This window comes from Salvelinus fontinalis, chromosome 42 (assembly GCF_029448725.1).
Source record: "Salvelinus fontinalis isolate EN_2023a chromosome 42, ASM2944872v1, whole genome shotgun sequence".
Taxonomy (NCBI): Eukaryota; Metazoa; Chordata; class Actinopteri; order Salmoniformes; family Salmonidae; genus Salvelinus; species Salvelinus fontinalis.
Window position 1 is genome coordinate 12,259,071 of NC_074706.1, and position 14,024 is coordinate 12,273,094.

A 14,024-nucleotide genomic window follows, 5' to 3' on the forward strand; every position below is an offset into this window, starting at 1 on the left:
GGTGGTCAGTCCTCTTCTGGCTGTGCCGGGTGGAGATTATAACAGAACATGGCCAAGATGTGCTGGGCCAGTCATCCCTGGCAGCTAGCATGTCACTCACTTGTTGGACTTCTGACCATGACACAGCCAATCACTGGCCTATATCCCCTGCCAGTGTTGTAGCCATCGTGTGTGCGTGTGTGACATTATGTCATTGTGGGTGATAATTATTCATATCCACAACATGCCAGATTTGCTGTCTGCATTGGCAGTCTCTGTTGCCATGTGGGTGCCATGCAGCTAACTGGCCTACAAAAGACAGCTGCCACAAGTGGGAAAGTCCTGTGGACATTGTTTGAGCTCCTTTGACCACGGACAGACATGAGTGGTGCGGCAACAAGCAGCTTTATTGGAAAACGTCAAGAAATTTGCACAGGATCACAATGAAAATATATATATATATGACTAATTCTCCCATGATATTCTAAAAAAGCTTTACTAGAACACAAATATTTCTCTCATTATTCATCATAATGTAACACAACAATTACAGAAAAATTGATGAAAAGTTCCACTTGAACAAATTTCACAAGAGTGCAAATACAGCATGGCATACTTAGTACTTACTCTATTCACTAAGCATATTGATAGGCACCACCCGCTAAGCTGACAAAATTATATATATTTTTTATTATACCTGAACCATATTAGCTACCAGTCAAACATTTAAGAACACCTACTCATTCAAGGGTTTTTCTTTATTTTTACTATTTTCTACATTGTAGAAATTCAATTAACAGGTGTGCCTTCTTAAAAGTTCATTTGTGGAATTGCTTTCCTTCTTAATACGGTTGAGCCAATCAGTTCTGTTGTGACAAGATATATAGCCAGGCTATATCTTCCATTACAATAGAAGTACAGTTCACAATACTTTATAGCAGCTAGAGTTGGTCTCGGGAAGCAATAGTGACACAGATTTATGAGAACGGTTGTATAATGGCAACACAATATCATTCTTACATCATATAGGACTGGTTTCCCTGACACAAATTAAACCTACTCCTGGACTAAAGTATTCTCCAAGGAAAAAAATTGAAGTTGAAAGTTCAATTGAAAGTTCTACTAGGCTTAGTCTAAATCTGGGAAACAGCCAATCAGTGTCAGATCACTTTATTTATGAGTATTGTGTGCTAAAACAGAATCACTGGACAAGTGCATGATCAGACCACAATGGAGATTTAGTTTCGACAAAGTGTGACCACTTTCCGGCTTCGCTCCTCTCTGACACAGATCCTTCATTGTGTGGGACACTCCTAACAAACTCCACTTAACCATCTGGGGGAAGAATGTCAAACTGACCTTGGATCAGTGTTTAGGGGCAAGTATTGCCTTATTGGTATATTTAACATTTACATTTAAGTCATTTAGCAGACGCTCTTATCCAGAGCGACTTACAAATTGGAAAGTTCATACATATTCATCCTGGTCCCCCCGTGGGAAATGAACCCACAACCCTGGCGTTGCAAGCGCCATGCTCTACCAACTGAGCCACACGGGACCACAAGTAAGGTCTTGGAAGGGATGGGGGAGTTGGGGAATGGTGCTACTCCCTGAGCACAGCTCTCAGGACCAGGTTGCCCGGGACGCTGCCGCACTGGCATGCCTGGGTAGGGGTGGCGGTGATAGCGATGGCAGATGATGCCCTGGCACTGTGGTGGTGGTGGTTGGTACTGCCGGGCCTGGGGATCTTTCCTGAAGAAACAACAAGACAACAGGGGTCAATACTACTACTAATTTACATACTATCACTAATACATTAATTACATACTAGCATTACTATACTACACATATGATGTACTACCTTCTCCCAAATTGAACACCCTCAATGTAAAAAGATATGGGCCATGTACATTTGAATACTACAGTACATCACATTTGACATCTGTGAGCTAAATATAATCCTTGGGGGGAAAAACAAACAAAAACAGCTGTGAGCAATTGTTATAATTTTGTGCACTTTAAACACGGATAGATCACTCAAAAACGATATTTTAATATTTGTTCATAAAAAAATGGTGCATATCAGCAGCCACTTTCAGTACTGAGCAAAAACAGTGATGATGAAACGTGATACTGAAAATTCAGGCAGCTACACAGACACTATAGAAGCTCCAATCTGTTTGAGAGCCTTTTTTTACTCTCTAAATATTTAAATGAACAAGAAATACATGTCATTGTTGCAATAGTTTGTGAGTGGGAAACACACACAGAGTACACCAAACATTAGGAATACCTTACTAATATATTGAGTTGTACCCCCCCTTTTGCCATCAGAACAGCCTCAATTCGTTGGGGCATGGATTCTACAAGGTGTCAAAAGCGTTCCACAGGGATGCTGGCCCATGTTGACGCCAATGCTACCTTCAGTTGTGTCAAGTTGGCTGGATGTCCTTTGGGTGGTGGACCATTGATACACACGGGAAACTGTTGAGCATGAAACACCCAGCAGTGTTGCAGTTCTTGACACAAACCGATGCGCCTGGCACCTACTACCATACCCCGTTCAAAGGCACTTAAATCTTTTGTCTTGCCCATTCACCCTCTGAATGGCACACATACACAATCCATGTCTCAATTATCTCAAGACTTAAAAGTCATTCTTTAACCTGTCGCTTCACCTTCATTTACACTGATTGAAGTGGATTTTTACAAGTGACATAAAAAAAGTAACCTTTATTTAACTAGGCAATACTTGAATTTGCAGACGTGTTGCTGTGCGTTTTGTTGCTGTGCGTTTTGTTGCCAACTTTACTTTGCTAGCTGACAACTTTACGTTTCTTTTTTCTTTTTAATTACCGTTTATATTTTTAGTTTTTCCATCGCAACTTTTTTCCCTCATTCAACTTTTTCACTCCGGATGCTTTATCTAGACATGGTTCGTCAGCACCTTCAACAGCCGAAGCTAAGTAGTAACATTAACATGATGTCTTCTAATTGCAGTCGCTGTACTCATAATATACAGGAGAACGATCGCCTTATGGTGAGGATAGCTGTGCTGCAAGCCCAGCTTCAGACGCAATCGTTAGGCAAGGGTTATTTCAGTGTAGGAAAGGATGAAACAGCGTCTGTGCCACCAGTAAGTACAGATAGTAACGTTAGTATAAATCCCCCCGCACAGTCCCCGCAGCCGGACAACTTTCTCATGGCTTCTGGAGGGAAATGCAGTTGGAATGCTCAACTGGTGTCGCCCATTCAGCCGACAGAAACTTTCAACCGGTTTTCCCCATTAAGTAGCGAGTCGGAGTCTGAGGCTGAGTCTTCTCTTGTCTCTACTCCTCCCGTTACGGGGTCTGAGACGCCAACCTCTTTCTTTCTCTCTCTCGGAGGACCTGAGCCCTAGGACCATACGTCAGGACTACCGGGCATGATGACTCCTTGCTGTCCCCAGTCCGCCTGGCCTTGCTGCTATTCCAGTTTCAACTGTTCTGCCTGCGGTTACGGAACCCCTACCTGTCCCAGACCTGCTGTTTTCAACTCTTAATGATTGGCTATGAAAAGCCAAATGACATTTATTCCTAATTATTATTTGACCATGCTTGTCACTTATGAACATTTTGAACATCTTGGCATAGTTCTGTTATAATCTCCACCCGGCACAGCCAGAAGAGGACTGGCCACCCATCCTAGCCTGGTTCCTCTCTAGGTTTCTTCCTAGGTTTTGGCCTTTCTAGGGAGTTTTTCCTAGTGCTTCTACACCTGCATTGTTTGCTGTTTGGGGTTTTAGGCTGGGTTTCTGTACAGCACTTCGAGATATTAGCTGATGTACGAAGGGCTATATAAAATAAATTTGATTTGATTTGATTTTGAGTTAAGAAACAAATTGTTATTTACAATGACGGCCTAACCCGGCCAAACCTGGACGACGCTGGGCCAATTGTGCGCCACCCTATGGGACTCCCAATCACGGCCAGGTGTGATACAGCCTGGATTTGAACCAGGGACTGTAGTGACGCCTCTTGCACTGAGATGCAGCACCACTTGGGAGCCCAAAATAAGGGATCATAGCTTTCACATGGATTCACATGGTCAGTCTGTCATGGAAAGAGCAGGTGTTCTGTTTTGTAAACTCAGTGTATACTATCATCCAAAGTTGGCATGTTGAATAATTTTGCCATATTAAACTATTTTACAATGTGCAAATTTCCCTAATGTGGACACTTTGTGTTACTACTTCACACAAGCTTGCATTTTCATCTCACACCATTTGGGGAAATTATTATTATTATTTTTTTTTTTTACTCAGATTGGTGATGTTAATATAAAACTATATAGTCATCAAGATCAAGACACTAAATCGATTGCTTTAAACAGATTCATATCTTTGGTTTGGTACCGAAATTTAAACTCAAATGGCAAGGGAAAATCGGGGTGCTCTCTTTATAAAAGCCTCTGTTCACAGCAAATTGTCCCAGTTCCATTGATTTCCATGCAATATTGACGCACTATTGATTACAGTAGAACAAGCTAATCAAGTTGTCTGGAGTGACTGCTTGGTAAATGTTGACACGTGCGTAGGGCTGTTACGGTGACCACATTACCGCCACACCAGCGGTCACCAGTCATAAAGGTGACCGCGTGAACGTGAACGTTATTTACTCTAATTAGGCTTCTCCAAGCCCGATGCTGCTGATGGTCTTTAGCCTACCAAATTTGCTAATTGCCTGGTACTCAGCACTCTATTGTCCCTCTAATTACACTGACATCAATGGAAATGTGATCGAATCAAACACTTCATGAGTCCATGATCTCATGTTGCACAACATTTCTATAGGCTATGCAATTGCGTGAGAAAACAGAGTGATGGCATCTATTAAAAGAGGAGGATCCCATCAGCTTTCTATAGGCTACTATATTTATTTCTCAACTTTCCTAATATTAAGCACATTGCTTCTCTTTACAACAGGTGTCAGGTTCTCCCTAGGAGAGGTGGGTGTGGAGTCAGGCGCAGGAAAGAGCAAATTGCAAGAAAGGGCATTTTATTTACAAGTTAAAAGAACGGGAACAGGACCACAACAGTAGCCACAAAACGACAGGAACGCAGTCCAGGAAAAAAAACACCTGTTCAACAGAACAAACCAAAACGCAACCCAAACAAATGACAGCTACACGAACAATCCCGCACAAACCCAAGAGGGTAGGGCGAGATGAAATACCCCACTAATAACCTAAACTAGAACCAGGTGAGCAACAAGACAGACAAAACCAAACGAAAAAGAAAAGGGACCGGCGACGACGAGCGCCGGCCGAACAGGGAGAGGAGCCACTTTCGATGGAAGTCGTGACAACAGGAGTATATTCTACCTGGCTGGCATGAAAATGAATCACAGGAAAAGCGTCCTCCATTCGCTACTTAAATGCATAGATTACGTATTTTTTTCTCCTGCCCGTTTTGAGATGAGTGCATGATAATGTTCCATTCTATTTCAAAACAAAATATTATTTAGTATATGTAGAGAAAAGATTAAATCTGTCTGTTGGGTGACAATATTATCCTATCACTTGTGAATGATATATTATAACTTGTGAATGATGGCCAGAAAGAAACAATGCATCACTTTTTTTTGCTACTTTTTCAAATCATAATCGCAAACCTCATGTAGCCTAGCCCATAGGGCTATATGTTTTGATACGTTTTGTATCACAACTAAAGTGGCCAAATAACTTTTTAAAATGTATGCACAATAATCTGCTTCACAACGGGCGTAGAGCCTAACTGGCATACATACGCAGCATGTGAGTTTGAAGTTTGGGGAAGATCATTTTCTCCATAAAAATGCACCTTTATAATAAAAGCAGTACATGCATAATAGCATTTGCGGTCACTTTAAATAATGGTGTTTTCCCGCTAATGGAACGTTCACGCTTATAGCCTACTGTTGTGCGCATTGCTGCACTTATAATGTGAAGAAATAGCCTAATAGCTTATCAACATTTTAAGCTACGTAAATGTTCTGATCAGTTGCATCAGCCTCATTGCGTAAAACAGTTTTTGAGATGCTAGTGGTTGTATTAATTTGGAATCTATCACATCCCACAACAGTCCCGGACTATGTTTGGAATATCTATATCTCACACAGAATAGGTCAACTTTTGTACTATTGGGGATAGTAGATTGATATAGGCTAGTGTCTTTGCTGTCCGTTAAGCCTAATCACCTTGTTGGCTGGCAAAAAGTAAATGTGGACAGTTCTTCCAATATCTTCAATATGCGCCTCGGAATTAGATAAAGACGCGCGCATTTGCGTCCCTGATGTGTCTGTTTTCACTTGTAGTCTGTAAGAAAGACCCGATCACGTGACAGAGAGCCATGTGAGTGAGAGGTGCTTCGAAGCAAGCAGCAAGCAGGGAATTATAATTATAACGGCCACTGGCCGCAAATGGCATGGATTCTTTTAGGGGGCATTACAGCCACACAAAGGGGATGCCGCTGGGAAATTCGAGGCATTATCAAGTGCTTGTCAAATTGTGAATGAGAGAGAGACTGATGAAGCCTGCACAAAAAAACTAAGCAGAGTTCATGCCTTTCATGCAACTTTTTTCAAATCATCATTAGAGTCGCATCATGCAGCCTTAGAATGCATTAAAAATCAAAACATATCATAACTAAAGTTACATTAATAACTCTAAATTAAGCATATAGGAGTACCTGTTTCTTTGTTAACCGCTCACCACAGAATAGCCACATGTGCACACTCCCTCAAATCGTTTGGAGAAAATATCCTTTCTATTTTATTCAATTGCATTCTTCATACTATAAAATAATGCCATGGAATTCTAAGAAAATCTTGTCTGTTAAATGAACTAGTGTAGCCCACAGCCATATGGCATAGCCAGATCAGTACCTAACATAAGGACAACTCGCAGTATGCTATTCTGTTCTTCTGAAACAGACTAGATTTTCTCCATATCATGTTTCTTTAGACCTGTCTAAAATAAATAATGAATTTATTGTGAAGGTTTAGGCTATACTACATGGATTTATTAGACTTTTTAAAATGTAGATGTTCCAAAGGTCTGCATCAGTGGCTTGTAAAGCCAGAAGATGCGGAAACCAGAAGATGCTAAATGTGTTTATGTTAATTAACGGTCAATTACCGTGAGACTGGCAGTTATTTGCTTGACAATCACCGGCTGACGACATTTTGTGATGGCCACAGCCCTGTGTATGTGTAGTTACTAATTTACCAAAATACAAGTAATCTGAACACAAGTGTGACACGTGTGTATACAGTAGGGAGTCATTTTTATGTTTTGGTCTTCAAAATATCACAACTTATTTTAGCATATTGCTTATGAATTTGGACATGTAAAACCGGTGTTTTGACACTCGGCTACAGTATATATAAATAATACATGACAACAGGAAGCAGCAACAGTATCATTTTCAACTTATGTTTTAGGAATATAAATATAAATGTTAACACAATTTTTCAACATGATTCTGCCTCATCATGTAAAGAAATCGTGAAAATAAGTTTGTCCTGGCTACAGTGGAAGTGCTCAGTGCCTATGATCTCGAAAACATTACATGCTAAAAAAAAGAAAGATTATTAACAGTGGACTAATGGAAAAAATAACAAAAGATGTTTTGAGTAAAGTGATCCTTTAAAAGAACAAAAATAAAAGATGCAAATTCAGTCTCTCTTAAGGAATGACAGAAATAAGTACAGTCTTAGGGCTATTGAGAGCTATTGAGCATCAGTTCTTCAGAGAGGTTACCTGGTGACGTTCTGCTGGAGGTCCGTTCCATATTGGAGGGCGATCTGTCTATGGCAGAGAGCGCGGTGGCGATGCCCAGGTATCCGGCCTGGCACTGGTAGTCTGCCAGCTGCTCTGCCCTCTTCCTGCCCCGGGTGGGCCTCACTGACTCTAGCCTCCGCAGGAAAGCCTGGTGAGAAAGGGTGATAATTTCTGTGAAGGGTACCTGTATAAATGTCTTTCTAAGACAGAGAAGAATGGGAGAAACTCCCAAAATACAGGTGTCCCAAGCTTGTAGCTTCATACCCAAGAAGTCAAGGCTGTAATCGCTGCCAAAGGTGCTTAGTACTGAGTAAAGGGTCTGAATACTTATGTAAATATTATATATATATTTCCTTTGTCATTTTGGAGTATTATGTGTAGATTGATGAGGACTTTGAATTTTTTTAATACATTTTAGAATAAGGCTGTAACGTAACAAAATGTGGAAATAGTCAAGGTGTCCAAAAATGGATATAGCAACTGTTGATTGCCCCATTAAAGGCAGACTCAGCGAAATTATGTTGCCACGAGCAGCACTGCAGATATTAAGATGAGCCAGGGCACCAAAACAGCGGAAAAGTTGATCCTCGCGCTTCAGCGCTCTTAGTTGATGCGGAAATTGATCCACTATGCTGTTTACTTTCTGCATCTACGTCATATCGTTGACTCTACATTTAACACATGATTTACAAAAGATGACGGTATCTCGATTTGTGACAGCCGCAAAGTATGTGCTGGTAGTTGGATAAAAATACAACATATATACATTAACTGTGAACACTGTATGTCTACTGCACAGCTTTTGTATGTGTATGAGTGAGTGAGAGCGTCAGTGAGTGAGTGAGTAAGAGAAAGAGAAAGAGTACTATTCAACTTATGTTGCGCAGTAGTTCATTCAGAGATGGATTTGGTTAAATCCGGTAAATAAAGATGAGCATGCAGATGAGATTCTATGATGTCATAGATCCCACATCGACCCCACACCCCTTTTCCATTCCTTGTTATATTACACGAGAGCAACGCTTTGCTCCTCTCCCTAATGTAACTGGTTGGTTGGCCCTTAGCCATGACCTTACCCTTATTGGAAGAGCATGGCATGAGTTTACAGTAACTCTTCCTTACACACAGTCCACACTAATTAAAACTACTTGACCCCTCCGATCATGTTCAATAGCTAGGTCTCTTGCAAATAGATTTTATTTCAATGAGAAACTGGATAAATAAAAGTGAAAATTAAACTAAAGTATTAGACGAATACATTACCAAAACACAAAGAAATTGGTCATTATGGCAAGATCATGTGGGATTTTTATATACATTTCAACTATCTAATATGACTTCTCATACACTGTGAGTAGACAGTTCATGTAGAAACAGAAATGTTTCCAAGGCCATACCACCAGAGACCTTAATGAAACCGGGAGAGAGGATAGTGAGCCCTGAAATTCAGAGGTAAAAACGTGGCTCATTGAGAGAAGAAATAACCAGTGGTCAGCCAGTAGCTCAAAATGTAATGTGCAGTCACACTCCCACCAACAAGCCCTTTGGAGAGAATCTTAGTAAGTGAGACCGTCAGGAAGAACTAGGAATGGAATCAGGGGAAAGGGTAAGAATGGTCTCGCATATTACATAGGAGGCAGAACTGACTGGTACTATATCTAAACCCCTTGCTAGAAAATATATAGAAAAGGTTTTGTGTAAACCAATACAATCTCTCAGACAGTGTGTATAACAATATCATAAAACAGGCATAGAGCCAGGTAAGGACAAGGTATTCATATTTCTCTCTGGATAGTCTCAAATTATAATCTACAGATGGTCAAACTATCTTTTTGATATGCAAGAGTGTGAGGGAGAAGAAACTCCTCAAGAGGGGGAGGCGAGTAAGAGAGCGAGAGCAAGAGAGAGAGAGTGAAAGAGAGCACTGCAAGACAGCTACAGTACTGTACAGTCTGTCCCAGCCAACACACTGACTGCTCATTGCACAATAACAATGGGAGTTTTGAAGATAAAAGGGTGACTTTTTGACAAACAATGAGCATTTGGGGATCAATTCCCAATTTCTTTTTACAAATTAATACAAAATTAAAGCTGAAATGTCTTGAGTCATTAAGTATTCAATCCCTTTGTTATGGCAAGCCTAAATAAGATCAGGACACTTCACATAATGAAGTTGCATGGTCTCACTGTGTGTGCAATAATAGTGTTTGACATAATTTTTCAATGACTACGTAATCTCTGTACCCCACACATGCAATTATCTGAAAAGTCCCTCAGTCGGGTAGTGAATTTCAAAAACAGATTCAACCACAAAGACCAGGGTGGATTTTCAATGCCTCGCAAAGGGCACTTATTGGTAGATGGGTGGGAAAAAATATATACACTACCGCTCAAAAGTTTGGGGTCACTTAGAAATGTCCTTGTTTTTGAAAGAAAATCACATTTTTTGTCCATTAAAATAACATAAAATTGATCATAAATACAGTGTAGACATTGTTAATGTTGTAAATGACTATTGTAGCTGGAAACAGCAGATTTGTTATGGAATATCTACATTTTATTTCATCTTTATTTAACCAGGTAGGCAAGTTGAGAACACGTTCTCATTTACAATTGCGACCTGGCCAAGATAAAGCAAAGCAGTTCGACACATACAACAACACATAGTTACACATGGAGTAAAACAAACATACAGTCAATAATACAGTGAAAAATAAGTCTATATACAATGTGAGCAAGTGAGGTGAGATAAGGGAGGTGAAGGCAAACAAAATATATATATAAATAAATAAAAATATAAAAAAGGCCATGGTGGCGAAGTAAATACAATATAGCAAGTAAAAAACACTGGAATGGTTGGTTTGCAGTGGAAGAAAGTGCAAAGTAGAGATAGAAATAATGGGGTGCAAAGGAGCAAAATAAATAAATAAATACAGTAGGTAAAGAGGTAGTTGTTTGGGCTGAATTATAGATGGGCTATGTACAGGTGCAGTAATCTATGAGCTGCTCTGACAGCTGGTGCTTAAAGCTAGTGAGGGAGATAAGTGTTTCCAGTTTCAGAGATTTTTGTAGTTCGTTCCAGTCATTGGCAGCAGAGAACTGGAAGGAGAGGCGGCCAAAGAAAGAATTGGTTTTGGGGGTGACCAGAGAGATATATAGGATATATAGGAGATACATAGGTGTACAGAGGCCCATTATCAGCAACCATCACTCCTGTGTTCCAATGGCAAGTTGTGTTAGCTAATCCAAGTTAATCATTTTAAAAGGCTAATTGATCATTAGAAACCCCTTTTGCAATTATGTTAGCACAGCTGAAAACTTTTTCTGATTAAAGAAGCAATAAAATTGGCCTTCTTTAGACTAGTTGAGTATCTGGAGCATCAGCATTTGTGGGTTCAATTACAGGCTTAAAATGGCCAGAAACAAAGTCCTTTCTTCTGAAACTCGGCAGTCTATTCTTGTTCTGAGAAATTAAGGCTATTCCATGTGAGAAATTGACAAGAAACTGAAGATCTGGTACAACGCTGTGTACTACTCCCTTCACAGAACAGCTCAAACTGGCTCTAACTAGAAAAGAAAGAGGAGTGGGAGGCCCCGGTGCACAAGTGAGGTAGAGGACAAGTACATTAGTGTCTAGTTTGAGAAACAGACACCTCACAAGTCCTCAACTGGCAGTTTCATTAAATAGTACCCGCAAAACACCAGTCTCAATGTCAACAGTGAAGAGGCGACTCCGGGATGCTGGCCTTCTAGGCGAGTTCCCTTGTCCAGTGTCTGTGTTCTTTTGCCCATCTTAATCATATGGCTTTTTCTTTGCAACTCTGCCTAGAATGCCAGCATCCCGGAGTCACCTCTTCACTGTTGACGTTGAGACTGTTCCTTGGTGTCCACATCACCAACAAACTATTATGGTCCAAACACACCAAGACAGTCATGAAGAGGGCACGACAACACCTTTTCCCCCTCAGGAGACTGAAAAGATTTGGCATGGGTCCCCAGATCCTCAAAAAATTATACAGTTGCATCATCGAGAGCATCCTGAGCAGTTGCATCACCACCTGGTATGTCAACTGCTCAACATCCGACCGTAAGGTGCAACAGAGGGTAGTGCGTACGACCCAGTACATCACTGGGGCCAAGCTTCCTGCCATCCAGGACCTATATCCTAGGCGGTGTCAGAGGAAGGCCCAACAAATTGTCAAAGACTCCAGTCACCCAAGTCATAGACTGTTCTCTCCGCTATCGCACGGCAAGCAGTACCGGAGTACCAAGTCTAAGTCCAAAAGGCTCCTTAACAGCTTCTACCCCCAAGCCATAAGACTGCTGAACAATTAATCAAATGGCCACCTGGAAAATTTACATTGACCCCCCGGCTACTACTCGCTATTTATTATCTATGCATTTTATTACCTTTATCCCTACCTACATGTACAAATTACCTCGACTAATCTGTACTCCCGCACATTGACTCGGTACCGGTACCCCCTGTATATAGTCTCAATATTGTTATTTTATTGTGCTACTTTTTATTTTTATTTTTTACTTTAGTTTATTTAGTAAACATTTTCTTAACTCTATTTCTTGAACTGCATTGTTGGTTAAGGACTTGCAAGTAAGCATTTCACGGTAAGGTCTACACCTGCTGTATTCAGCGCATGTGACAAATACAATTTGATTTGAATATCCTTTTGAGCATGGTGAAGTTATTAATTACACTTTGGATGGTGTACCAATATACCCAGTTACTACAAAGATACAGGCGTCCTTCCTAACTCTGTTGCCGGTGAGGAAGGAAACCATTGAGGAAGGAAACCAGGCCAATGATGACTTTAAAACAGTTGGAGTTGAATGGCTGTGACAAGAGAAAACTGTGGATGGATCAACAACATTGTAGTTACTCCAAAAATACAAATTAACAGAGGGGAAAGAAAGAAGCCTGCAAAGAATTAAAAAAAAATAAAAACATGTTTGCAACAAGGCACTAAAGTAATACTGCAAAACAATTGTCAAAGTGATTTAACATTTTGTCCCAAATACCAGGGTGCTATGTTTGGGGCAAATCCAATAAAAAATGTTTAAATGTAACCTTTATTTAACTAGGCAAGTCAGTTAAATTCTTATTTACTATGATGGCCTACCGGGGAACAGTGGGTTAACTGCCTTGTTCAGGGGCAGAGCGACCGATTTTTACCTTGTCAGCTCGGGGATTCGATCTAGCAACCTTTCAGTTACTGGCCCAACACTCTAACCACTAGGCTACCTGCCACCCCACACCAATACAACACATTACTGAATACCACTCTCCATATTTTTAAGCATAGTGGTTATGGGTATGCTTATAAACCTTAAGGACTGGGGAGTAGAGTAAAGCAAAGGCAAAATCCTAAAGGAAAACCTAGTTCAATCTGCTTTCCTCCAGACACTGGGAGATTAATTCACCTTTCAGAAGGACAATAACCTAAAACAGAAGGCCAAATATACACTGGAGTTGCTTACCAAGAAGTCAGTGAACAGTTCCATAAGTATTAGGACAGTGACACAATTTGCGTAATTTTGGCTCTGTAAGCCACAACAATGGATTTGAAAGGAAACAATCAAGATGTGCTTTAAGTGTAGACTTTCATCTTTAAATTTAAGGGTTTTGTCAAAATGTATGTACGAACCGTGTAGGAATTACAACCATTTTTATACATAGCCCCCCAATTTTAGGGGCTCAAAACTTAGTATCTATGCATAGCCACTTTGACAACCCTACCTGCATGTACATAATTATCTCAAATACCTCGACACCGGTGCCCCCGCACATTGACTCTGTACCGGTACCCCCTGTAGCCCCGCTATTGTTATTTACTGCTGGTCTGTTAGGGTTCGTTTCTTTCGTATCATCATTGGCTCATTGGTGAAATTAGCATTATGACAATATATTTAATTCAATCATTCAAAAACCTTTATTAATGCAAGTGCAGACAGAAGTTGACAAACAGGAACATAGCACGCATGTTTCTGAGTAAGTTCTGCATCAAACAAAAGGTCTCAAGTTGTTTTATTAAACCGAAGTCCCGCCTTAGTGATGTCACTGACTACATCATTACCTTTTTACTCCTGAGACCAAAACCCTGCATCCACAGCTATACAAACATAGAGTTTCAGTGTTAATCTAAAAGCTAGGCAATAAATGTCCCCTCCCCAAAGTAGATTTATTGTGGAATATCTGAGTACTCTCTTATCTCCCACACTCCCCTGCA

General features: G+C 40.5%; 1 pseudogene; it reads right to left on the reverse strand.

The window, feature by feature from the left end:
* Positions 1 to 368: 368 nt before the first annotated feature.
* LOC129841073 (cilia- and flagella-associated protein 97-like) overlaps positions 369 to 14,024 on the reverse strand; it is a 32,513-nt pseudogene continuing 18,857 nt past the window's right edge.